General features: G+C 45.5%; 1 pseudogene; it reads left to right on the forward strand.

Annotated features, from left to right (window-relative positions):
* The first annotated feature begins 13,367 nt into the window (after positions 1-13,367).
* On the forward strand, positions 13,368-25,475 carry LOC123083961 (uncharacterized; annotated as a pseudogene).
* The last annotated feature ends 1,748 nt before the right edge of the window (positions 25,476-27,223 follow it).

Raw genomic sequence — 27,223 nt, forward strand, 5'->3', positions numbered from 1 at the left:
AGGGCGGCGACGGCGACGGGGGCGGCGACGGGGACAGGGGCTGCGACGGGGATGAGGGCGGCGACGAGGATGGGGGCGGCGACGGCAACGGCGCGCGACGGGGGCGGCGTAGGACGGGGGCGGCGACGACGTCGATCGATCGGGAAGAAACAGAGGGAGAATGAAATTTGTCGAAGTGATGTATATATAGAAGGCACCTTTAGTACCGGTTGGAGCCACCAACCGGTACTAAAGGCCTGTTTTGGCCAGGCCAAGCGGCGGGAAGCACCCCCCTTTAGTACCGGTTCGTGGAACCAACCGGTACTAAAGGCCCCCCCTTTAGTACCGGTTGGTGCCACGACCCGGTACTAAAGGGTGTGCGCTGCTAGGCGAGGGGCACAAAAGTTTAGTCCCACCTCGCTAGCCGAGGGGCACTCGCACCTGCTTATAAACCCCGCCGTCGCTGCTGTCTCGAGCTCCTTTCTTAAGCAGGCCTTCTGGGCCTACCTCTTCTGCGATGCCCTGTTGGGCCTACTGGGCTAGCGGGCCTGCATCCTGGATCAACTTGAATTTGGGTTTCTAGTCGTATGCAGGCCGCTGTGGCCCAGTAGGTGGGCTTTTTTTCTTATTTTTTTTGCTTTATTTATTTTTGTGAATAACTTAACTTTGAAAATAGATTTTTCAGTGATTCTTTTTCTTAAGTTTAATATTAGTGTGTTTTATCATTATATTCAATTTGGTAATGCTTAGGTTATTTAAAAAATGAAATGCCTTTGTAACGGCTGAGTTTTCGTCCGAAACCCTGATACTTCGAAACAGATTGTCCATTTTGTACACGAAGTGCATCCAGTTTTTGCGGTAACCCTCTCTACTTTTTTTCACATGCTATGTGGGTGAAATTATGATACCATGCCAACTTTCATCCTTTTCTGAGTTCATTTGAAATGCTTTTCAATTTCAGGGTCATTTAGCTGAAAAAAATCAGTAAATGCATGAAAGAATTTGCTTGCACATAAAATTTCTTCGCGTTTCAAATGCCAAAACACATAACTAGCTACCCTAACTATTACAGAGATTCCCTCCTGGGTGTGAAACACAGAAGAAAGTGATGATAGTTAAGCTGATCACATCCCAGATCTTTGGGTGTGAAACTTTTTCTTCGCGTGTGTCCTTTTGCGTCGTAGTCATGGAAAATCTTCATCATTTAATGGGATGCTCGGGTCAATATTCACTGTGAATGGAGCAATTTCATCAAACTTTTCATAATCTTCTGACTTGTTTGTCTTGTCATCCACTCCCATGATGTTTCTCTTCCCAGAAAGAACTATGTGCCACCTTGGCTCATCGTACGATGCATTCGCTTCCTTATCTTTTCTTTTTCTTGGCTTGGTAGACATGTCTTTCACATAGAAAACCTGTGCCACATCATTGGCTAGGACGAATGGTTCGTCTGCATACGCAAGATTGTTGAGATCCACTGTTGTCATTCCGTACTGCGGGTCTTCCGTTACCCCGCCTCGTGTCATATTGACCCATTTGCACCGAAACAAAGGGACCTTCAAACCACGTCGATAGTCAAGTTCCCATATGTCCTGTATATAACCATAATATGTTTCCTTTCCCGTCTTGGTTTCTGCATCAAAGCGGACACCACTGTTTTGGTTGGTGCTCTTCTTATCTTGGGCAATCGTGTAAAATGTATTACCATTTATCTCGTACCCTTTGAAAGTCATTATATTCGAAGATGGTAACTGGGACAGCAAGTACAGGTCATCTTTAATAGAGGTGTCATGCATGGTACGTGCTTGCAACCAGCTGGCGAAACTCCTGGTTTGTTCACGTGTAATCCAGTCATCAGACCGCTCCGGGTGTTTGGAGCGTAGCAAATTCTTGTGTTCATCCATATATGGAGCCACCAAGGCGGAATTCTGTAGAACTGTGTAGTGTGCTTCAGTGAGAGAATGTCCGTCCATACATATTATTTGTTCCCCTCCTAGCGTGCCTTTTCCATCGAGTCTGCCCTTATGCCGTGATTCAGGAACACCAATCGGCTTAAGGTCAGGAATAAAGTCAATACCAAACTCAATGACCTCCTCATTTTGATGGCCCTTGGAGATGCTTCCTTCTGGCCTAGCACGGTTATGAACATATTTCTTTAAGACTCCCATGAACCTCTCAAAGGGGAACATATTGTGTAGAAATACAGGACCCAAAACGTTAATCTCTTCGCATAGGTGAACTAGGACGTGCGTCATGATGTTGAAGAAGGATGGTGGGAACACCAACTCAAAACTGACAAGACATTGCACCAAATCATTTTATAACCTTGGTATGATTTCTGGATCGATTACCTTCTGAGAGGCATGCATGTATCTTCTGCACCTCTAACCCTAGAGGGCAGACAACCTTCTTTGCTTCGTACGTACTCTCGAGCAATTCGTTGTCCTTTGGAAGCATATCCTTTATCATTACCAGCAACTTTCCAAATCCCTTGTCAGATACACCATTCTCTGCCTTCCATTGCAGCAATTCCAGTGTGGTGCCCAGCTTTTTCTTGTCACCTACGCAATTCGGGTACAACAATTTTTTGTGATCCTCTAACATGCGCTGCAACTTTTTCTTCTCCAAATCACTTGCGCAGTTTCTCTTTGCATCGGCAATGGCCCGACCTAGATCATCAACGGGCTCATCTGATGCCTCTTCTTCAGCTTCTTCCCGCATTGCCGGCTCAGCTTCTTCCCGCATTACCGGCTCAGCTTCTTCCCCCATTGTTGTATCATCGTATTCAGGGAACCCATGGCCAGGATAGCTGTCGTCGTCCTCTTACCCATGGCCAGGATAGCTGTCGTCGTCCTCTTCTTCTTCATTGTCTTCCATCATAACCCCTCTTTCTCCGTGCTTGGTCCAAACATTATAATGGGGCATGAAACCGGACTTAAACAGGTGGACGTGAATGGTTCTTGACGTAGAGTAATTGTGACCATTCTTACAGCGAGCACATGGACAAGGCATAAAACCATCCGCCCGCTTGTTTGCCTCAGCCGCAAGCAGAAAAGTATGCACGCCCTCAACGAACTGGGGAGAGCATCGGTCATCGTACATCCATTGTCGGCTCATCTTCATTACACAACACCGAATAGACCAAATTAATACAAGTTCATACAACACTTAAATGCAACAAACAAATAACTCTCAAGCTAAAGCATTTAAATGCAACAACAAATACGGTCAAGATCGCAACTAAGGTAACAATGGATCCAACAGCATAATGATACCAAGCCTCACTATCGATGGCATATTTTCTAATCTTTCTAATCTTCAAGCGCATTTTCTCCATCTTCATCTTGTGATCATCGACGACATCGGCAACATGCAACTCCAATTCCATCTTCTCCCCCTCAATTCTTTTCAATTTTTCTTTCAAGTACTTGTTTTCTCTTTCAACTAAATTTAACCTCTCGGCAATAGGGTCGGTTGGAATTTTCGGTTCACATACCTCCTAGAAAAAATTTCTATGTCAACTTGATGATCATAATTTGTCATAAACACGAAATGCAACTAGTTTTAAAAGAGAATATACATACCACATCCGAATCATAACAAGGACTAGGGCCGACGGGGACGGATATCAAAACCATGGCACTATATGTATAACAAACAACGTACGGGTAAGATAATTATACGAGTAACTATATATCCAAATCACACAAACATCAATTTTTATATAAAATTTCATGAACTAGAGGCTCACCACAAGGTGGTGCCGGCGACGGGACTGTGCGGGCGATCGACGGTGGCTACGATGGAGATTCAGAAGGCACTAAGTAACCACACCTACATATGCAAACTAAGTGTTATTTTTGACCTCAAATTGCATATAAATCAAATAGTAGCACATATATATATATATCCTCCCAAATTACTAAACTCACAAATTAATCACTATATAAAGCATTGCTAGAGCTAATCTAGCAATGAGAGATGAAAGGACAAAGTTGCTAACCTTTGTGATCATTTGAATGGATGGGGGCCTTCAAATCTTGACAAATTTTGGGCAAAATGTGTGATGAGCTCGAGAGGAAGAGGGGAAGAATAGAGAGGAGAGGGGAAAGGGGAAGAACAAAGCGAGCTCGGGTGGACGAAGGGTTTATGTAGGACGACCTTTAGTACCGGTTCGTGCCAAGAACCGGTACTAAAGGGGCTGGAGGGGCACCTGTCTGACAACATCCTGCCACCACTCTCATTAGTACCGGTTCGTGGCACGAACCAGTGCTAAAGGTTCGCCACGAACCGGTACTAATGAAAGCGGCCCGGCTAGCCGTTGGAACCGGCACTAATGTATACATTAGTGCCGGCTCAAATACAAACCGGCACTAATGTGCTTCACGTTTGACCCTTTTTCTACTAGTGGTAGTATATCCAGTTTTTGTGGTTAGATATCTGAATTGAGAAAAAACATAGCCTTTGCGGTCTCTGAGGCAAAACTTGCTACTCCATATACAACTAATACTACTACTAGACAAGATACTACTCCATATACTACTAATACTACTACTGTATTTCATTTCAAAGTTTAAAATGCTGGTACTGAGATTTTCATTTCCAATGAGTGATGTTTTTCCTAGTAGTAGAAAAAACATAGCAACTTCTCTGATTTTATAAAGTTGTTCTTATATGGGTGAAACTTCACTTGTTTTTAGGCTAGTGCAGGGTGTTGCTTCTTCTGTATGGGCCAACCATGTCACAAATAAATTGTTCCTTCTTCTGTATTTGACAAGTAATGACTTGCAAAGTTGATGATCATCTTGCTAGTTTGCTGGGTTTTGTCTCCGACCATTGTGTCGTGATGAATTTGCAGGTACCCCGAGAGGCCCTTGAGTTTGCCGGAATGTCGATTAACTTCCGTTCCGGCAAATTCGGGTACTCCAGATGTCCTATTTTCAGCAAAGGTCATGCCGAAATTTTCCATGAATTTTAGCATGACTTTGCTAAAAATAGGACATATGGGGTACTTGCGACTAATGCATGGGCCGGGGCATCTTAGTACTTAGTTAAGTAGGATCAACTGCCCCGCCATTCTTGCTGCATTAAACCATAGGTGGCAATAGAGCCAAGTGATTAGGCCCAACTTAGAATTCTCCTTAGCATCAATAAACCCTAGATGACAAACCCAACATAGGTGGCAATAGAGCCAAATGATTAGTGCCAAGTGATTAGGCCCAACCTAGGGTGCCTCAGCATCGATAAACCCTAAATGATGAAAACTTAACTTGGCTTCTATATAGGGTGCCTCGGTGTCGATGAGAACCTAAATGATGTACGCTTAGGCTTTTAGGGTGCCTCGGCGTCGACAAACCCTAAATGATAAAAGCTTAGCTTTTAGGATGCCTCGGTGTCGACAAACCCTAAATGATCAGACCATGATCTTGTTCCTTGAAAATAACCAACTTTTTGACCAAACTTTTTTCCTATTTAGAGCGAAACATGGCCCACAACGATGAGGCCGGCAGTTCGAGCGGCAAGCCATTCTGGGAGCTGTCCCAGGAGTTGGAGGAAGAACCTCACCGCTATGAGGACGCCGCAGAAGACACCGATCCTGACTACACAACCACTAGTGGCATTGGGGATGACACCACTGATGGCGCCGCCGAGGATGCCACCACTAATGATGGCGGCCCACGCACAGATGGCAGCCAACCGAAGAGGCAACGGAAGGACCGGCGCCCGAGCGTGCTCGGCACCGTCAGGGAGGAATTTACTGAAGTGAACTCCGACGGGCATCCGACGGCGCCCAAACAAGTAGTCAAGGGGTACTCGGTTCAGCTCGGGTGCATTCTCCGGAGCACCGTCTCGATCAACACCGAGAACCTAAGGCATAAGGACCGAGGGAATTTGTGCAGCCTCCTCTTCACGAAGCTACACGAACGATACAAGTTCCCCGCTGAGTTTGCAAACACATGCCTCTCAGGGAATAAAGTGAACAGTGCCGCCCTCACGAAGATGAGCACGGCCCTGTCTACTTGGAGAAGCACGGTGAAGGCAATGATTGATAAAGGTGATAGTTATGACAAGATCAAGGCGAAATATCCTTTGATGAGCGAAGATGACTACAAGGAGTTCAAGATCAAGTGCGAGAGCAGCACAACCTCCGAATCAAGTTAGTGGGGGAAAGAAATGCGGCAGTTGAACTTAGGGGTCCAGCAACTCGGTCCCGGCAGTTACAGAGTGGCGGAGCCTATATGGGACAAGGAGGACGCGGAGCGTGCCGAGCAAGGCCTACCACCCCGCTTCGAGAAATACAGTGACAAGCAGACCAGGAATTTTCTCAGGGCCCGGTACAAGGAGGACCCGATAACAAAGGAGCTTACCACGGATCCAAAGACCAAGGAGCTTGAGCCTGTTCTGGTAAGGAATACACCCTCGCGTAATTAGCTCCATATGGTTGCATTCTAATTAATCCCCAATATTTCTAAATGGTTCACGTTCCTTCCGCAGGACAAAGAAAGCAGTAGCGCGGGGTCGTCTCAGAGCTCCCCTTTCGACACCCCTTTGAATAGGGCGTTGAACATAATGAAAAATAAGGATAAGCTCAGTGAGCCGACGTCAGCTGGTCGTGTGGCCGGGAAAGACTTGTCCACAAAATGGTCGTCATACTATACCGCTGGTGGGCGAAAGGAGAAAAAGACCAGCTCGGAAAGCCAGTCGCGCGAGGTTGAAGCACTCAAGGCACAAGTGGCACAGATTTCGGAGCTTGTCCAAGAGCAAGTGGAACAACAACTGGGAACGAAGCTCAACGCATGGTGCCTACGTTGATTCATGGGCTGACGACATGGATAGTGGGTGGCCAACAGGGGCCTCCCCCGGTTCCCAGCTTCACGGCCAGCAACTCGCACAGCGCGTAGGCGGCGCCATTGGTGTCTCCGGCGGAGGCGGTATTCGTGTCTCCGGCGCCGGCACGGGCATTGGAGCTTAATGCACCCGGGTGTACGCCGGCCGGCACCTCGCCAGCAAGCGGCCCCTCCGTCAATTGCACGCCCGCCGTTGGTGGTGCCTCGACATTAGCCGAGCTCGACGGCATCACGGTAACTAAGCCTCTCGGCCGATGACTTCATCTCCTTGCCTTTGACTGGGCATCCCTGACGCCCTACATGTTTTCGCAGGGTGCCGCTGACATTCCTTGCACTCTCTTGCACTTCGTGGGCGGCGAGTTGGTCGATGTCGCCAAGGGCAGAATCGTTCAACCGGGCAATCCCATGTTCCACGGTAATCCGATGCCACCCATAGTGTATAGGGTTGAAGTGGTTCGGGTGCTGCCAGGCTGGGACGAGCTGTTACCTCCGATTCGACCCGCTGGGGGCCGACGAAGAAGATGAGATGACCCTCAGCGCCTGCGTAAGCTGGCCCCTGCTTTGGCCGAAGAGCCAGTTTCATTTGGGGGCGGGGGACACCACCCCACAGACAAGACCGCCAGTCGTGCCGGCGCCAAGCCATGGCAAGAACGCCGCAACACTACCGGACATGCTAGACATCCCTATGGCACAGGATCCGGACATGCATATGGCACAGGATCCGGACGACGACGACAATGACGATGGTACATTTACCAACGTCGATAAGTACTTTGCCGAACATGGGTACGGTGACGAGTTCTGCGGGCCTCCTTCTCAAGAACCCAACCAAGACGACCGCGATCTAGCTGTTACGTCGAAGAAACCCAGTTGCAACAGGCGTCGTCTGGCGTTCAGTTCTCAGGAGACGCCTCCAGCTGCCGCCTTCACCGAGCCTCAGATAGCTGAGGTGCGAAATATTATCAGCCCCAACACGCTCAAGAAGGCGGTCTGTGAGCAGAACTCGGTCCCATTACAGCAGATCAAGAAGAAGAGCCGGAAACGGAAGACTAAAAAGGGCGCCGGTGCGAGCCAGCCGGCACCGAGTACGATCCGTGCTTAGGACGGGCCACCTTCACCTAAGGATATCTCGAGGAGGGTGCATGTGGCGGGTAGGGCGATGCTACCGACAAATATGCTCAATGCTACAACCGGTGCTATGCGGAGTCTGCACGACAGTGTTCTTTCTTTGGAGAAGCGGCGTCTCAGAGAGAATGATGTGGCATACCCGGTTTTCGTGGCCAAGGTGCCAGAGGGCAAGGGCTTTGTGGATGGCGACATCGGGGGTACGATCGTCCTGCAGTTTGATGACATCTTTGCTATGTTTAACCTTCACCCGCTGCACTACACCTTCATTTGGCTGTTTTTGCTGAGTATGGAGATGCGGATCATTAGAGACAAGACCCCGGACATCGTGATAGTCGACCCCTTCTACATGCGTGCCAAGCTCTTGAGCAGCGCTGGGGACCACCAAGTCGCGAGTTCACACCTCGAAGGCGTCATTCTGGCAAACCCAGATAAGGATAACTTCCTTGTGGCTTACTTTCCCGAGTAAGTCATCCCTTAACCGTCCCGTAACATATGATTTCTTAGATTTCGATCGTTCTTTTTTTTTCTAACATTCCGTGTTCTGTGCAGTGACACACATTGCACACTCATCCTCTTAAGCCCGAAATATTCCATGGCCACGTATTTCGACCCGAACCGTGACTCCAAGATAGACTACACAAATATCAAGAAAGTTCTTGATGATGTTCTCCCCGGCTACGCCAAATCTGGAGGCACCTTCACCAGGGCAGTTCGTAAGTATGGCAAGCACGTGTTCGCCCACAATACGACGTTTTGCAGCGTCAAGCAGCTGCCTGGCGGTCAGAAGGATGGCTACTACGCCCTCCATCACATGGGGGCGATCGTAAGGGACCATCATCACCTTCCGCTACCAGATAATCTCAAAGATTGGGCCGCGAGCTTGTCGGCAATCCAGGACGCGGACATCAGACAAGAATTCTTTCGCATCCAGTCAGAGTTTGCGGACATCATCCATCAAGACGTCCTTCATACCTCGGGGCAGTTCTACCTCAGATATCAACCGTCCAACAGTGAGATAGACGGAACGCTACAAATGCAGGCTGACAACGCCCGCAATTTCATGACCATCACGACAGACGGCGGCTTCATCCACGCTCCTGTCCCATGAGTCGAGTCGAAAGTAGTGATGTGTAGTTCTGAAACATTGATTGGCTCATGTTGTAATTAAACTTTAATGAATTGTATGTCTCTTTGGTTTGGACAGTCGTTCAACTTAGATGTAATCGATGCTATTTATTAGTAGGACCATGAATCGTGCTATTAATGTCTTGCTTTTCTCTTCTGATCCTTTTGTTGCATACTTATATATTGCTTATGTATTGTCGGTTGTTTGGCTTGTGCATAGGGATGCTGTCGTATGTCGTGTACAAGGGTAAGGTTCCCAAAGTCTACGAAGACTGGGAGGAGTGTCGGAGACAGGTTCACCGTTTTAGCGGTAACAATTACAAAGGGTACACCACTAGGGCGGAGGCGGAATCTAGATACGCCCGCTATCTAGCGGGAGAGAGGAGGGAGCGTTGGAGGAACCGGATGAAGACCAATTTCATCGCGATGATGCTCATCGTGACGACCGCAGCTCTCTTCTATGTGATGGTAGTTTAGATGATCGATATTGGCTTGTAATGTGAAGACAAACTCGATACTCGCGGTCTCGAGACTTGTAATATTTTATCTTTGTTCGGTCTTTTGAATTCGGAGACTAATATGATGAATTGTATTCGGAGACTAATCTTCTATTGTATTCGATGAATCTGCTGTTGCTGTGTGCTGCTGTCTATATTCTGTCCAATAATATATTTTGTAACCTATGCAAAAATCAGAAAAGTAAAAAACCTAATATTCATACTAATGGCGCATCACATCAAGGTGCACCATTAGTATGCCAAAGGATACTAATGGCGCATCACTACAGAGTGCGCCATTAGTATGCCAAAGTATACTGATGGTGCATCACCCCACAGTGCGCCATTAGTATGCCAAAGCACATGGTTAAATATGCCCCCCTGGGAGGCATACTAATGGCGCATGGTGTTCTATACTAATGGCGCACTATATGGTGCGCCATTAGTATACCAGATACTAATGGCGCACCAGTGGTGTGCCATTAGTAAAAAATACTAGTGGCGTGATACTAATGGCGCACCAGTAGTGCGCGATTAGTAGGCAAAACTTGTGCGCCATTAGTAGGCCTTTTCCTAGTAGTGCAGAACACATGTCAATGCCAAGGTCACGCGGTGACCACGCGGCGGGCATGCGAGTTTACACGCTTTGGAGTTGGGGCCCTAGGCCACATCCAAACCTCGACGTATCGCCACCAAACCATGTATTTATGATTGAATAGATACTTATGTACCTAGAAATGATTTTTAAAAAAAATAAAGAGCAAACAATAAGGTAGCTGCAGTTCAAATTTGACCCGCTTCCTGCTGAATCGGCGGGAATTTGTCTTTTTCACCAGAGGTGGATCAAGGCTTTTGACACCAAACCATTTGGTCAATTGTGAATCAAATATGGCCTAGTATTTTAGAAAAATTATTTGGTCCAATTTTGCAACAAATATATGGTAGGTCCTTCACAAAAAGAACTCAATTCAGGCACTCGGAAAATGGAAAATGAATTTTCCGTGCAAAGAAAATGAAAACTCCCTTAGGCAACATTGTTTGGAATTCCAAGATGCACCCTTGTGCTCAATATGAGATCATTTGAACAAACTATGCCATGAATGTGGCCATAAGATCGATCATTTGGCTTGAAAACCCTGAATCTTCACGCATGATAGCTCATTTCTGAGAACACTTCTTTAAAATAATTGCCGTATTACAAGTTTGTTATTTTTCCTGGAAACTTGGTCACATATAATGACACAATGCGAAGGTTTCCCAATTTTTTGATTTTTTTTATTTTTATGCCCGTTTCGAAATGCGATCAAAACGGCGGGTTTGACCGTTCCTAGCTAGTGGTTGAATCTTGGAAAACTTTTGATGTTTCTCTGATTAAATAGATACTTATGTACCTGGAAATTATTTTTGGAAAAAATAAAGAGAAAACTATGAGACAGCTGCAGTTCAAATTTGACCCGCTTCCTACTGAATCGGCGGGAATTTGTCTTTTTCACCAGAGGTGGATCAAGGCTTTTGACACCCAACCATTTGGTCAATTGTGAATCATATATGGTCTACTATTTTAGAAAAATGATTTGGTCCAATTTTGCAACAAATATTTGGTAGGTCCTTCACAAAAAGAACTCAATTCGGGCACTCGGAAAATAAAAATGAATTTTCCGTGCAAAGAAAATGAAAACTCCCTTAGGCAACATTGTTTGGAATTCCAAGATGCACCCTGTGAACAATATGAGATCATTTGAACAAAATTTCGTAGGGCTTTAAAAAACTCATTTTGAGCACTGAAAACTGAAAGTGGTTTTTTCTGAAAAACTTATCTTTGATTTCGACCAATTTAGATGGTCATAAAGTCTTCAAATTGTTTGCTACGTTCTGATTGGTCCATGGCATATCACGCGGATCATGGATCATACACCGTCGGATGCTCAAGGATCCAACGGCAGTCATCAACCCTTCCACACCAACCCTAGCTTTGTCTTCATGGTCATTTTGCATCCACCCCCGCCTCCTTTTTCCCCACATCCATTCCAGATCGAGAGAGAGCTCGTCTCCTCCAGCTCCCTCCAGATCGAGAGAGAGATCGCCGCCGCCACCTCCCTCCAGCGAAGCTCGCCGCCGTCCATGGCCTCCCCACGCCCTCCTGCTCCGCCCACTCCTCCTCCCTCCACGCCTCCCACGCGCCGTTCCCGATTTCCCAAACCAGACTGCCTCCCCGGTTCATTCCTTCCTCCCCTCCCACGCACCCGCCTCGGCACCGCCACCCAACTCGCCGACGACCTTACGCATCGCCGCCGGCCTCCGCTCCCTCCCCTCCCACACGCCCGACGCCCCATCCTCTCCACCTCCCCTTCTCCCCCAACCCCCAGTAGCACCCAGGCCCAAGAACATATACGGCGGCTAGATCCCAGATCCAGCACGCCGGCCTGTGCCTCGCCGGAGGCGCACACGCGGAGTGAGGAGGGTTGCCCGCATGCACACGCCATGGACCTCCGTCACGGGACGCCGACGCATATCGTCTTCCCGGCCGCGTCACCAGACGGCTGCCTGCCTGCTCCCTGCCGATGCCATCCCGTGCTCGGGACGCCGTGCCTACCACGCCCCGAGGACGCTCCTCCGGGTACTCTCTCGCCCATCTTCGATTTGCTCTTCTTCCCCTCCCTCCTCCCCTCCCCTTCGTCACATGATTTTATTTTCCGTCCTCTCGCAGGTGCGCGCATCGGACACCACCGGCGCCCAATCCTAGCCGCAGCGCACACCATCCTTGTTGCTCATGGACGAACCGAACACGATTGGCTACCAGAACCAGATCCCTCACTCGCTCCATGGTTCCCGCATAGGTGGTGGTTCCTCTCCTCTCCTGTCTCACCCTCACGCTCTCTGTGCTTGAGGTTTGAAGCTCTAGTAGGCTTAGAGTGACTGGTTTCATTAATCTCTTAATCGACAAGTTAACTGGACTATTTTGCTGTATTTCCATCATCCTGAAATCTAAAAAGTGGCCGCGCACTTTTTAGTCGAACCAAGCGGCCGGCTCTCACAGCGCATGCATGTGGTAATTTATTTGTCTGCTAGTGCATGTAGGCGTGGCATTAAACCTAAATACTAGAAAGTGCGCACGCACTATCTAACGCTTGCGAGCGGCCGCACGCTGGCCACACGATTTTTGCCCGAACCGCCGCACGCTTTGTCTGCTGAGGTTGCCGCTATCCACCCACGTCTTCATCCCCACCTCAGTTCGCTGCCACGCCATGGAGGTGGTCGCTCGCCGCCCTTGACGCCCTCGCCCTCTACTCCCCTCCCACCGTCCTCCCCCTCTCCCTCCCTTGGCCCCCGCCTCGCCACCCACATGCTCACCGCCTCCCCCGCCTTTGCAGCCACCATCCCCAAGCAGCACTTCCTGACCCCCATCTCGGACCCCATCTGGGCTGCGGTGCCTGGGATGGCGCCGTGATGGTACGAGGAGCAATGCTTGGATATGCTCCCTGGCTGAATTTGCACCATGGCCCATCCAGCTGGGTAATTTGATTGCAATCTTCTTGCTTGGGAGGTTATCTCGTTCCCAGGGGAACAACGTTTGAGCAGCCGTCGCCGGATTTGGTCTTGTTCCTTTACAACAACAGGATCATGTACCCGACCGTCACCAGGATCCTCATTGGAGCGCCCCATTTTGTGCCTAGATCCGATCCTCCCTCACCTTTATTTCTCTGATCTAGATGTCTGCCCGAGGGCATTTGATGGCATTAGAGTTTGTCTAATCCGGTGGTGGAACTGCTCCTTCCGAACGCGCCTCCGGATGGGGTTCATCATCGTCGCCCCGACGTCTTCTTCCCCCTGCGTCTTCAAGATGTTGATTGAAGTATTCTGTAGACGGTAGTTAAGAAAAGAAGCATAGTTCGAGCAAGTAGTATAGCATAAAGAAGGTCAGATTACTTTGACTTGCCTGGGTCGACCAATCTGCGAGGGATTCCGACGTAGTGTGCCCAGCCTGGCATTTTTGTGATTATTTTTGCTACGATTTGAATTGGAATAGAAGGAAAGAAGTGCATAAGAGTATTGAGAGGATAGTTTCCATGCTTTTGCTCAACCCTCAAAATGCATCTGTGTGGTTTCTCTGTTTTCTCTTAAGTTGCATGCATATAATTAACCAGTTGGCTAGTTTGTTGTAATAGTTGCACATGCACACAAATATAGTTGGATCGCACATATACATATCTTAGTTGGCTAGCCAATTTATGAAGTTGCACACTGAGGGCTAACCGGTTGCACAATCAATGATATTTAGATGGATATACTGTGTAAACCATGTTGAAACAGTGTGTGTGGTTTTTTGGTTGCACACTCATGTGTGCCCTATTGCCAAGGGTATGTGTCAAGAGTTTGCAGATCTAAGCAATTCATATCCTAGTTGGCTTTGCCACACTTAATTATGCAGTTGCACAGGGAGGGCTATCTAGTTGCACGATTGACGGCTAGTTTAGTTTTGGCTCCAGTTAATCATCTCCGGGCAGTGCGTATGCTGAATTTTTTGGTTGCACACTAATGTGTGTCCAGTTGGCCATACAGTGCATCAAGTTGCACAAATTTTTGTTTGGTAGGTGTGCTTTAAGAAATCAACATGAGTTGCTTACCTCATGGCACTCTTTGATATCAATTGTTTTTGCTCATTTTTTTCTTTTATACATTTGGTTGTTGCGACTAATTTGTTCAATCACTTTTTGTTCATAGACCAAAAATGGTTGTAGAAGGAGATGCTACAAGGAGTCATGTTTGGTTTTTCATTGTTTTTCAGTTATCCTTCTAGCAGTTTTGTTTTGCAATTATAATAACTATTTGTTGGGTTTTCCGACCATGTTTTGTGTTTTGTTTGTTTTATGCAGGGGTCTACATACCGTTCTTCTCGGTGGAACTCCAAACAGCCCGCCGAGCGGCAGTCGCGCTGTGCTGATATCTATGGGGAGGCAGAGGATGATGAGGTAAGTATCGAGCAAGCAGTGTGGTTGCATTTCCCTTTTTTGCATACACACACAAGTAATTTTTCCATGCATCCTTTTAGGTTGCTGTCCGATTCCGCATTGTGAAATGGTGGAAATGGAAGGCGACCTCATAGGTGGGAGTTCTATATGGAGCTGGCACATCATGTGCAGCATGTGTTGAGGTAACATGAAATGGTATTAGGCATTTTTATTTTCTTTTTTTCTACACAAAGTAACCTGGGATATGATTTTTTTACCCAGTTGCACAAGAACCAGCTAGGTGTTGGCATCATGAACTTTATAGTTGCACAAGAATCAATTAAGAGTTGGTATCCTTAACTTTTCAAATATTTGCACAACAATAGCATACGAGTTGGCATCCTCAACTTCCATTGTTGCACCAGAACCATTTGGGAGTTGGCAGTCTCAGGTTTTTAAGTAGTCCCACAACAATATCATATGAATTGGCATCCTCAACTTTCATAGTTGCACCAGAACCAATTGGGAGTTGGCGGTCTCATCATTTTAAATAGTCCCACAACAATATCACATGAGTTATCCTCAACTATTTTAGTTGCATAAGAACAAATCAGGAATTGACATCCCCAATTTTTTTAAATAGTTGCACAACAATGCCACCTGAGTTGGAATCTTCAACTTTTATATGAGTTGAAGATGCCAACTACTGAAATTCAATCCCCACAAGTAGATGGATCTGGGGGTGTTGTCAGATGCACTTGTGTTGGTTAAGTTGCGCAGATACGCCCCAGATCTGGTTCATTTTCTCTAAGGCTTCATTTTTGCATCATATGCAGGTTTTACAGGTTATGGGGGTGGAGGAGCTGTTGTAGCTTTGTGCACGCAATTCTCAGCTACGAAGTCACATATACAATTGTGTGCAAAGATCAAAGGAAAAAACGCCTGCAAACCATATTCAGTAGTTGGCCAGTTTGTACTAAATAGTTGCACACATACAAAACAGGGATTGGTTCAGTGTTTTTCTCACAAATTGTGTTTTAATCTTGTCCAGGTTTATTTTGGTCAAGGAGTTGATGTAGATTCTGCACATAATTTGATGCTATACTTCTTATACGGTGCTATTGGAAGTACAAAGAAGATTTAGATGATATTGTCTTTAGTTGCACACATCCAGGCAAAAGTTGGCTTGGATTCATGTTTAGTTGCATAAATATATGTTTTTTTCATAGGAACTACATCATGTCTATTTGTGCATCTGCAACTACTCCCTTTTGTTTATTTGCACGCATCCGGGCAATAGTTGGCTTGGATCCATGTTTAGTTGCTCTGGAAAGTGTTTTATTATACAGAGATAAGATTCAATTGTATTTTGTTGCTTCATGTTCCTTATTCCTCCTACTATGAAGAAGATTTGTGCTAGATCCAGAGGGAAAGTGAAAAGGCCAGAGGGAAGTTACCTAATGGTGCTGCCTTGTATGGCTTTGAACTCCCTCTTCTTAGAACTGAAGCTTTTTCACCTAGTTGTGCTCTGCCATGGCAGCTCTATAGGGTTTGGATCCAGGCCTGGGATCCCCTTCTTTCGTGGAGAAGGAGGGTGACCCAAGGAGGGAGGAAGTGTGGGTGAGGTGTGCGTGGGAGGTGTGGGGAGGTTGTGGTTGGGAGCCTGATAGCGATGGGGAAGAATTTCTATTGGTTGGGAGTGTGGGACACGGGCCGGAAGGAACTTTTCTTCTTGGGGTCAAGGGGGGACAGAAAGTTACCTTTTTGGCTAGCCGCTCCATCACGCTAGCGGGCAGTCGGCCGCCCACTAGACGCCTCCGGCATTAAATACGTTCACACTGCTCCTTTAGTTTAAGAAAGACAGATCCATCTGCATTTATTTCGGGTTTTTAAAAATTCAAAAAGCTATATCTTTCAAACCACGCGTCGGAATTCAAATCCATTTTCACCATTGAAATCCTCGTGACGAGATCTTTGAAACTAGATCCCGCATGGGTATATTTTGACGAATTTTTTTCGATGCCAACTTTGGAGCTATATAGTGCAACTCTATTACTGCATTGTGCAACTTTATTACTACATCGTGCAACTTTTTTCCAAAACTAATGTTTGGAGCTGCGCCTTCGTATGAGGTTACAACCTAGCAACCACGACAACTTTGATGTGCGACTAGTCTATTGCCTCGACGAAAGTCGATGTGCAACCTCCTCTTGTAATGTAGTCTAGTCGCACACACATTGATGTTTAGTTGGCTTGTAATGTAGTCTAGTTGCACATACATTGATATTTAGTTGGCTTATAATGTAGTCTAGTTGCACACACATTGATGTTTAGTTGGCAGGAAGACTAATTGCACATGCATATGCTTAGTTGGCTTGTAATTTAGTCTAGTTGCACACACACTGATGTTTAGTTGGCAGGACACTAGTTGCACACACATATGCTCAGTTGGCGTGGCAATCTAGTCTAGTTGCACACACATTGATGTTTAGTTGGCAGGACTTTTTTGGCACACACATATGCTCAGTTGGCGCGGCAATCTAGTCTAATTGCACACACATTGATGTTTAGTTGCCAGGACTTTTTTGGCACACACATATGCTCAGTTGGCGCGGCAATCTAGTCTAGTTGCACACACATTGATGTTTAGTTGGCAGGAAGACTAGTTCGTCGAAACATCCCCATGCGGGATATAGTTTTGAAGAGCACGTCGCGAGGATTCCAGCGGTGAAAACAGATCTTAATTCCGACGCGCGGTTTCGAAGATATAGCTTTTTGAAAATTTGAAAACCGAAACAAATGCATATGTGATCTGTTTTTTCCAACTGATTGTGACCGGTGTGAATGTATTAAATGCTAAAAGATACATGCGCTAGCAGACAAAAATTACACACATGCATGTCTATGCAGAGCAGACGCTAGCGGATAAAAAATTTCTATTTTAGGCCGGCCGCTCGCGCATGCCAGCGAGCAGCCGGCCGCTACGTAGACTCGTCCCATCATACACCTTTGATTTATTTAGTGACTGCAGACTGGGAAAATGCACTTATATTGTAATCTTTGGCTTTTCTAAGACTGAACTTGAAGGCTGCTTCTGGGTAGTAATTTTACTTGGTAGATGCTCCAGGCCAAAAACACACACATTATGTACTAAATGTGGTCGCGTAAGCTCGTGCTTAGAAATCAAATCTTTTTGCTGCAAACATTTTACAATGGTACGAGCATAAATCTCTGGTGGACCAAGCCTTTTTTGCTCCAAACATTTTACATACCAATGCTTGGTGGTAGCCATTGTCCAAAAATAAATGAATTGTTCAGACTTCAGGCTTATTAGGGGGTGTGTTCTTCTGATTTGCGATTCTGATAGGACTTCTGCTCGTACCATTGGTCGATTCTATCCAACGGAATTGATGATACAGAGCATTAAACACTTAGGAAAAGTACTTGGATGTGTGAAAAATTTGCTTTTACAAGAATTAATTCGTTTTGTCTCTAATTGATGCTGACGACAAAAGCTATGTTCTGTCTTTGATTCATGCTGATGACATCTTCATTCATTTCATCCAGTGAGCAAACATGGCACCATCCATGAGTCTTGCAGTGAAAGGTCTGCTCCCCTTTGCATATGGTGGAGGGCTGCAGGCGCTAGGAGTCGGATCCGCTCTTCCCCATGTCCGAGTGCGTGCAGAACTCCGCTGACAGGTTCGACTCCTTCTCTTCATCTCTTTTTGTGATCTGCTGCCTGCCAGTACAAACTCCGCGTGTGGTTTCGACTGCTTGTCTCGCGGGATTCGCCGCCGCATTGTGGAGAATTCCGTGCGAGTTCTGAGCATGTGGTGCCAGTTCCGAAGCTCGGGTACCTCTTGGCGTGATTGTTTCTGCCTGGATTGGCATTTGCGACCAATAGGCTAGGTCTTTTTATTGCTGAAATCCCAACATATGATGGATGTCTTTGATGAGAAATTACTGGCAGGTTTCTGTAGCTTATCTATTGAGTTAGATACACCTGCAATTGTTTATTGCTGTCAAATTAGGCTTTGGGGCATGCCTTCTGTTTGATAGTATATAGCTTACCTTATGACAGAATGTGAAACAGCTTTGCTAATGTGGTACAAGCTAGCCATCAGCATGTATCTCCACGTTTACAGAGGTTCAGTAATGTTCTCTAGTATTTTTTAGGATTTCTCTTGATAAGTACTTCTTTCTCCATAATTCCATGCGCTTGTTGCATATGCTGCAATTACTGTGTATCACACTGATCTAAAGAAATTAATAATAAACTAATAGTTACAGTTTTCTAGTTTTTCTAAAAAACATGATATTTTAAGTATGGCCTCTTAAAATATAATATCTGAATTTCCATGGATGGCCTGTTCCAGTTAGCATGAGAGCAGCTGGTAATCCTACACTTAGCATGGATGGTCTGTTCCACTTAGCTTGTGCATCAGTACCCAGTATATAGTCTCTGCTTTTGTTTGTACATAGCTCACTACTTAGTTCTCCTCGGCTTTAACAAGCACAAGATTCATCAGCAGCACTGAACAAAATTCAGCTTAAACTAGCACAGTAGTCAGTACATAGTATCTGCAGTATCTACATTTTGTCAGTACTATTAAATTTTGTTTATAGTGCTAAACTTGCACAGTACAGTCTCTGCCTTTTGTTTATACCATTAGATTTTGTTTATAAATCCAGTTTGTACTGATAAACTTGCACATTCTCTGCCTTTTGCTTATACTGTTAAATTTTATAAATCCATTTTATAGTGCTTACCTCTTTGTCACATTGGGTTTGGCAGCAGTTGCTAATCAGTTTACAACATGGATGATGACTGTTGCAAACATCAACTGCAGCTAACAGAGGACTGGGGGGAAGCACTCATCTCCGTGCTCAAGCGTGTGCATGCTCAAGTGTATGAGGGGACTGTGTGTTCTGGAAGATGGAAGAGGAAGAAAACTTAGTTTTGTTGAACTAAATTTTTTGTATTCTGTTTTGTTGTACGTATCATTTGATAGTTTTGTATAGGAACAAGTGATACTATTTTGTAGGGCTTTATGGCCTGTGATGTAAACATATTTAGTGCTGAAATATGAAATTATTTGCAAAATTTGTTGAAACGGAGGATCATATGTATGAATATGTGAATGGGCTGAAAAGAGTATTGGACCAACTCCAGGATTGAATTATTATTTGAATGTATAAGAAGGCTGAATATAAACCAGAAATCAGCTGCACAAAATTGTACATATATTCTTAGAAGGACGCGTCTAGCGGGCAGCCGGCCGCCCTGGGATCGCTAGCCAGCGGCCACCCGAAAAAGGAAACCACCTGGTCCCCCCTCGAGCGAAAGAGGAAACAGTCCCCCGCTCGCCCACGTGGTCCACCTGGTCCCCGCCCGTCGGAGCGAAAAAGGAAATTGCCCCGCCCGCCAGCTGGCCGTGGGATCACGTGCACCCTCCTCGCCAAACTGCGCCCTGGCTATCTTCTTCTTCCTCACGAAAGAAGGAGGATCTGCCCAGGTTGCAGAATCCATGCCATCGCTCGCCCCCACGCCTCAGCCCCACCTACGCTGCCTTCTTCTTCTTCTGCACACCAGAAACAGATCCAAACGCAATCGCCCCCAGCCCTTCTTCCTCCTCTTACACAGCCGCCATGGGAGCCCCAAAGTAGAAGGAGCTGCTTCAAGATCTAAAGGGCAGGGTGGTCAGAGCCATACCAGGCAGTAAGATCGAGAAGGTAAGCCCCCTCTCCACTTCACTTCCCCCTTCTCCATGGATCCATGGAGAATCTGCTTCAAAAAAGAGGTGAATCTGGCACATCACACCAGATGTTAAACATGCTGGATGTGTTAAACATGCCAAAAACTACCACCTGGATGTGTTAAAACAAGCCAACTAAAAACGAGTTCTCTGGCCAATTAAAACATGATTAAAGCCAACTTCTAGTTATTGTTTGCAAAATGAACAAAAAATTGACTGCCCAATGCTTTGTTGAACATGTGCAACGAAAAATTCATAAATGTGCAACTGAACATGCATCCCAGCCAACTGAACATGTATCCTGGCCAACTAAACATGTATCCTGCCAACTAAAAATATATTTGGCAATACATGCTTCTGAGTGAACACTTTGGAAAAAATGTAGTATATGTGGAAATAAAAAACACGTTTTCTGGCCAACTAAACATGCATGTTGGCCAAAAACTGATGACCAACTAAGACATATTCTAGGCAACTAAGACATCTATTCTAGCCAACTAAATGCATTAACTGTCCAACTGAACACGCATGTTGGCCACAAACTGAAAAAAAATGCAACCTGGCCAGCTGAGACATCTATTCTAGCCAACTAAAAGCATTGAATGTCCAACTGAATATGTATGCTAGCCAAGTGGAAATCCTGGAAATTGAGACGTCTATTCTAGCGAAAACCAGAAATCTGTAGTGCAACAGGAAAAACATAGGAACTTTTGTCCATGGCTAATGAAGCCACAAACCATATTAACATATTCACACACGTAATCTTGTCCCACGCATATATTCTGGTCCCACACCTATTGCAAACCATATTAATATGTTCAAATATACCAGATCTAGAACCATATTAACTATAATCTGTCCTCCAATTCTTCTTTCTTCTTTCACCTGGATTTTCCTTCTCAAATGTAGCATCCAATTATGTGCAGAAAAATCTGAAAAGAGCTCCTTGCGAAACGGAAACCTACAGATCATTGCAACAAAACAAAAAGGGAAAAGGTAAGAAAAACTCTGTAGCAAAAAGAAGTCATGCTCTTGCCAGTTATTTACTACAAACTGTGCAACTAACATAACAACTCTGTGCAAACAAAAAAATTCATAACTGTTATAATAAAAGATTATGCTATGGTCATGTTGCTTTTAGGTTGTTTGAAACACAGTTTTTCTGTGGTTACCAACTGATGACATCAATTTATTCTTTTTTTATATGTGCAGGGAGTGTGTGGTAGCATCCAAAAACAAAGGGAAAAAATGCTTGATCTCAATGAGTTGCCTCCAGATCTGAATGAGCTTCCTCATGATATGGATCAGCAGCAACCCAGCATACAACAAGGAAACTGGACAGAAAATGGTCGATCTATTTACTACACGCAGGCAAGTCGTGATGGTAACCCTACGGGCCATGACAATGTGGCAGGCCAGTCATCAGCCCGTGGTGCCCTTTTAGTGGTGTCTTTGCAGCCAGAGAGCCATACTCTTGATGACACAGGAACCGAGGCAAATGTTCCTCGTCCAACCAGGACTGAGCTAGGAGCTCGGGCTGTTGACGGAGCTGTGCAAGTAGAAGAAGGAGAGGATGAGGCTGGTTCTCAACCTATGGAACCCTATGTTGGCATGAGGTTTGACAGCCTTCAAATTGCTAAGGATCACTACAACAGTTATGCACTACGGATGGGTTTCTCTATCAAGATGAACACCTCTAGACGGACACACCACACCAATGAATTGATAAAACAACAGTTTTGCTGCAACAAGTTCAAGAAGCCTGAAGCTGATGATGGAGGAGCTGAGGCTCCTCCTTACCTGGACCCTATTCCAGATCCAACATCTGTTAACAGTGATGAGGAGATGGAAGAAGAACCTCCAATATTTGCTGAAGAGGAGGCTGGTACTAGTAAGAAGAAGAAGAAGCGCAAACGCGAGACAATAAAGCAGACTGAATGCAAGGCGAAAATGTTGGTGAAGCTGATAGATGGGCGATGGGAGGTGACGCACTTTGTTCGTGACCACAATCATCCGCTCGTGAACAAACCTTCATTGTCCAAATACTTGAGATCCCACCAAGGCATCTCACCCGATGAAAAGGAGTTTCTGCGCATCTTGTATAACTACAACTTGACTACAGGTGTGGTGTTTTTCTATATCCCTTGAAGAATTAAGTTTCCCTCTAGGCAGTCTAGTGTGCAACTGTTATGGTACTACTGTGCAACTGAAATGGCTTAACTATGCAACTGCTGTCCAACTTCCCATGCTTTTTATATTTCACTTTTGGTGCTTCTTGTGCAACTAGATTGTCTTTACTGTGCAAATACACAATGTCCTGTATGCAAAAACTGCAAAGTGTTTTTAAAAAGGTGCAGCTAGGTGTCCATTTCCTGTGATTATCTTCTGTGCCAACACGTGTCCTATTACTGTGCAGCTGGATGTGCGCATTTGTGCAACTAAAAAAAGGATATACTATTTGTTTTTGTATTATGCAGGACGAATGATGCATGTAATGGCAGAGTTCTATGGATCTGAGATGATGGTGCCGTTCGGACCAAAGGCAATAACAAATCTTTGTACAAGTTTCCGTAGAGATGACACAAAGGAGGGTGATCTGATTGAGACAATTGCGCACTTCAAGGATATACAAAAAATTGATCCAGACTTCTTCTTTAAGGTGAAATATGATGAAGAGGACAGAGTTGTCAACATATTTTGGGTAGACGGCTTAGCTCGAAAAGCTTATGCGAAGGCGTACCACGATTGCATATCGTTTGACACCACCTACATGACCAACTTGTACAATATGTCGTTCGCGCCCTTCATAGGAATAAACCGACATGGCCAATCTTTCATGCTGGGTTGCGCGTTTGTGAGGAAGGAGTTGGCATCGAGCTTTGATTGGGTCTTTGGAGCATTCCTAGAGGCTATGGATGGCAAACCTCCTGACAACTTCATCACCGATCAGGATGGTGCGATGAGGCAGTCAATACAGAGCATCTTTCCAACCACCGTGCACCGTTGTTGTCGATGGCACATCATGAAAAAGGCTCAGGAAAAGGTTGGTTGGTTGCTGTGCCGGAATCCAGGACTCTTTGATGATTTCAACAAGTGTGTTGACTTCAGCTTCACTATAGACGAGTTTGAGCAGAATTGGGCTGGGTTAATGATGAAGTATGAGGCTATGGCACACACGCACTTTGAGAAGTTGTACGAATACAGGTCAACTTGGGTGCCGTGCTACTTCAAACACAGGTTCTTTCCCTTCCTCCGGTCTACACAGCGTAGTGAGGGGTTCAATGCCGTCCTCAAAAGATATGTGAACCCACACAACTCAATGCTGAACTTCGTCAAGCAATATGAAAAAATACAGAACCACATCCTTGCCAAGGAAGGCTGCAATGATTACAGGACACAACACCTTGAGATTGAGTTGTGGTCCAACTTCCCAATAAAGAAGCAAGCTTACAAAACCTATACTAGAGACCTTTACCGCAAGTTTAGAGAAGAGTTTGAGCTGATTGGACGTTATCATGCATTCCAAGTTGGTGCTGATGCGTTTGAGCTCAGACCGAACCAGAAATTTGTTGCGAAATATGGTTCTCGAAACTACTTGGTGCAGGCAAGGGTGGAGGAGGGTTCCTATTTGTGTGAGTGTTGTAAAATGGACAAGGACGGCATCCTCTATTGCCACATCCTCAAGGTGTTCACCCATGTTGGCGTTGATGTCATACCGGAAAGGTACCTGCTAAGACGGTGGACACCTACTGCTGTACCTAGTGCGCCAGGGACTGGTTATGAGCAACCGGATGACATGCCTCCTCAATCAAAGAAGCAGATAAGGGAGAGGAACATGATATACGATTTTCAGAAACTAGCAAAGTTTGCGAGTGGTTCTGATCCAGCACAAGCTATTGTATACAAGCATATGCGTGCAGCACGTACCGAGATCGGCCACCTGAACAAGTCCAAGAAAAAGAAAAAACCGACTGCTGCAACGGGGCCATCAGATGATGGCAACCCTCGAGGACCTCCTCCACCTCCAGGCAGCAATCAGGGGGCTCATCATCCAGGTAATTACCTGCCCCAACTCCTGATCTAACTAGGTGTGTAACTTCAGTTGCACACATCATTGTGCCCAGTTGCACACACCATGGTAGCCACTTGGAAAGAACATACTGCCTAGTTGCGCACGCTGTGTTAGTTCAAGCATCAAGATAGCATAGCTAACTTATTTTTCCAGTTATGCATATATATGATGTCAACCCTCAAGGACCTCCTCCCCCTCCTGGTTGTACACGGCATCCTCCGCCACCTCCTCCCCCGCATGCTCCTCCCAATGGCCCTACAGGCAGCACTCAGGGGGCTCGTCGTCTAGGTAATTACCTGCCCCCAACTACCCATCAAACTAGGTCTGTAACTCCAATTGCACACATCATGGTGCTCAGTTGCACCGAACAGGCTACCTAGTTGCGCATGCTGTGTTAGTTCGAGCATCAAAAAGATAAACACAACTGACTTGTTTGTCCTGTTCTGCCTATAGGTGATGCCAACCCTCAAAGACCTCCTCCCCCGCCAGGCCCAACTAGCAGTGCCCTTTGTGCTACTCCCAATGGACCTACAGGCAGGACTCAGGGGGCTCATAACCCAGGTTAGTACCTTCACCGACTCCAAAACAAAAACTAGGGTGAGTGACTTTAGTTGCACATATCATAGTGCCCAGTTGAACAGAGACATGCTGCCTAGTTGCGTGCGCTGTGTTAGTTTGAGGATCAAGCTAAAAATCTAACTTGTTTTTCATGTTCTGCCCATAGGCGACTACAGTCCAAGTACCATGATAGGCCGTGCTACTGCAGGTGTTTTTTTCAACTTAACTTGCACACAGCAACCAGTTAGTTGCACAAAATGTACTGTGTGGTTGCACAGAACATCAGTGCTGGTTGCACAATAACAAAAATACTAAACTTTTTATATGATTATTACACAGGTGATCGTGACGGTCCTACTGCCCCGTTGGAGGCTGCATCCCTTGCACAAGCTTCTGATGATTTTGTGCCCAGGGATCCTCCAAGGTCTACTACAAAGGGTAGGGCAAAGAGTCGACGATACAAATCGGCGCTGGAGCTACACCCAAAGAAGAAAAACAAATGCAGCCAGTGCCAATCTACAGAGCACACTGCTGGTGTGTGTCCACAGAGGCTCCTGTGATTCTGTTTCCTGATTTGTAACTTTGGAACAAAAAAGGAAAATAATTATGTCTTTTTTAGCAATGTTGGGACCAAGTGGACACATTCAGCATCTATGATTCCTCTTTATCTAATTTATGCTGCTTGAATTAGTTCATGCACTGTGTAAAAAAAGTTGCTATTTGTGCCTCTGTTGTCAACTGGTTAAATATTTAGTTGTTGAACAATTGTATATCCAGTGCTCCTAATGTATCAACAAAAGTGATGATATTGAGTTGCAAACGCAATTACTAGCAGTGTGCAACTACAAAATCTACTTAATAAAATTGTACAAACCAGCAACTTCCTCCATGGAGCAGAAAAAAAAATAGTACTGACCTACTCCTTGTCGTATCTCAGCAACTTCCTCCATGGGGCGGTGTTGTGCACGCTGGTGACCCAAACATACGTCAGCTTCTTCCTGATGTTGAGTACTTCCTTGGGGTCATAGTTGGGCAGTTGGCTACCATTCCACTCGGTGGCGTTAAGCAGTGCGAACAACCCACACTCATTACTGCAAAAAATGGGCAAAAAAATTTGTCACATAAAATTAAAACCAAATAATTGGGTCAACTACTTATGTCCTACTGTGCAACTGCTTGTGTTCTACTACAACTCATTATGTGCCACTGTGCAACTACTTATGCGCCACTCTGCAACTAGCTAGATAATCTATTAGAAACTCATAAAAATGATAAAACAGATTGAAGACTAGTACTGTGTCTAAAAAATACTAAAGATTGCACATGTAGAAAAATTTAAAAACTACAAAATGATTGTATTTGATTGAGAAGGAATGAAATGCTTATTGTCTTACTTGCCAAGCTGCTTTGGTACGTCAATGTAAATAATCTGGAAGTGCTCGATGCTGAACTTTGGGTAATGCTTCCTCCATAGCTGGCGTACTGCCCCCGCAATGGTAGAGGCGTTGTTCATCAGCTCAATGTTGTCCAGCGTCCTGCTTGAATCAAGAACTTCGAAGCGTCCGTCCCTCAAGTTGACACTAAAGACCCAATAATGCCTCCCTCCGTCCTTATCGGTTACATCTGCGCACTCGAGCACTGGCAGCATGACCTGCAAGCATGAACGATTTCAAACACAAATACAAGATGTAGCTAAGAAAAACAGTAAAAGACTTGGTCAAGTTAAAAACGGGTTGCAACAAGTATCTGCCAACTAACAGATGTGTCATGTGCAACTGGACATGCTGTGGGTGCCAACTAAAAAAAGATTGATGATGTGGGCACAACACTCACCAAGTCTTTCTTGTCGAGACGGTTCTTGTAATCAAACTTCTTGTTCATCTCATTCACATTGTGGATCCCTTGCTATAATTTTATCTGCAGAGATTATAAAACATGGCTTAAAACTCCTTAGTAGGTGAAAGGCCTCCCTCAAATGGTCAACGAAAAAGTGCTACAGAACAAAGATGAGGGTAAAAAGAAGGTTTCAGAAAAACTTACAGAAAACCTCAGTGGCATAACAACCTTCTTTGACCCTTCTGGTAAGTTATCCATTATGTGTAAGATTCCAGTCTCAATAACAATTTTTGACAACCATTGAACCGGCTTCATCGAATCAACTAACTCCTTTAAAGAAATGTAGAAAGCACCATACCTGATTATCTCAGGGCTGATTTTTTTGAAAGCAATAAAAAGACAAGTTAGCTCGAAGGGTCACAGCAAAAAAAATGTGCATGAAAATGAAAAAAGAACAGTGTGCAACTAAAAG

Source organism: Triticum aestivum, chromosome 4A (assembly GCF_018294505.1).
Source record: "Triticum aestivum cultivar Chinese Spring chromosome 4A, IWGSC CS RefSeq v2.1, whole genome shotgun sequence".
NCBI classification, from domain to species: Eukaryota; Viridiplantae; Streptophyta; class Magnoliopsida; order Poales; family Poaceae; genus Triticum; species Triticum aestivum.